This window comes from Electrophorus electricus, chromosome 18 (assembly GCF_013358815.1).
Source record: "Electrophorus electricus isolate fEleEle1 chromosome 18, fEleEle1.pri, whole genome shotgun sequence".
NCBI lineage: Eukaryota > Metazoa > Chordata > Actinopteri > Gymnotiformes > Gymnotidae > Electrophorus > Electrophorus electricus.
In genome coordinates this window covers 10389825-10390129 of record NC_049552.1, presented here as the reverse complement: position 1 = coordinate 10390129, position 305 = coordinate 10389825, and positions in this window count along the sequence as shown.

Here is a 305-nt window from a genome sequence, read left to right as displayed (position 1 = left end):
TCAGTCAGAAGAGGAGCTCAGCACTATTGGAGTTCAAGTCTTTACAAAGTGTGAGATATAACGAACACTAGAGCATAATTATCACTGAAGCAAACGCTGCAAACACTGGACCTTACTCACACCAGGCTCTGCTTTTCACTGTGCGTATAGGCTCATTACACAGAAAAGCTTCAGAATGAATGTTTATTACACTTGAAATTGGTTTTCCAGGCAAAAACACTACAAGAGTAATTACTGCCATTACTACAGAGTAATCACTAACATTAATAGCTAGTGAACTAGATAAGGTAGTAAAATGACCTCAT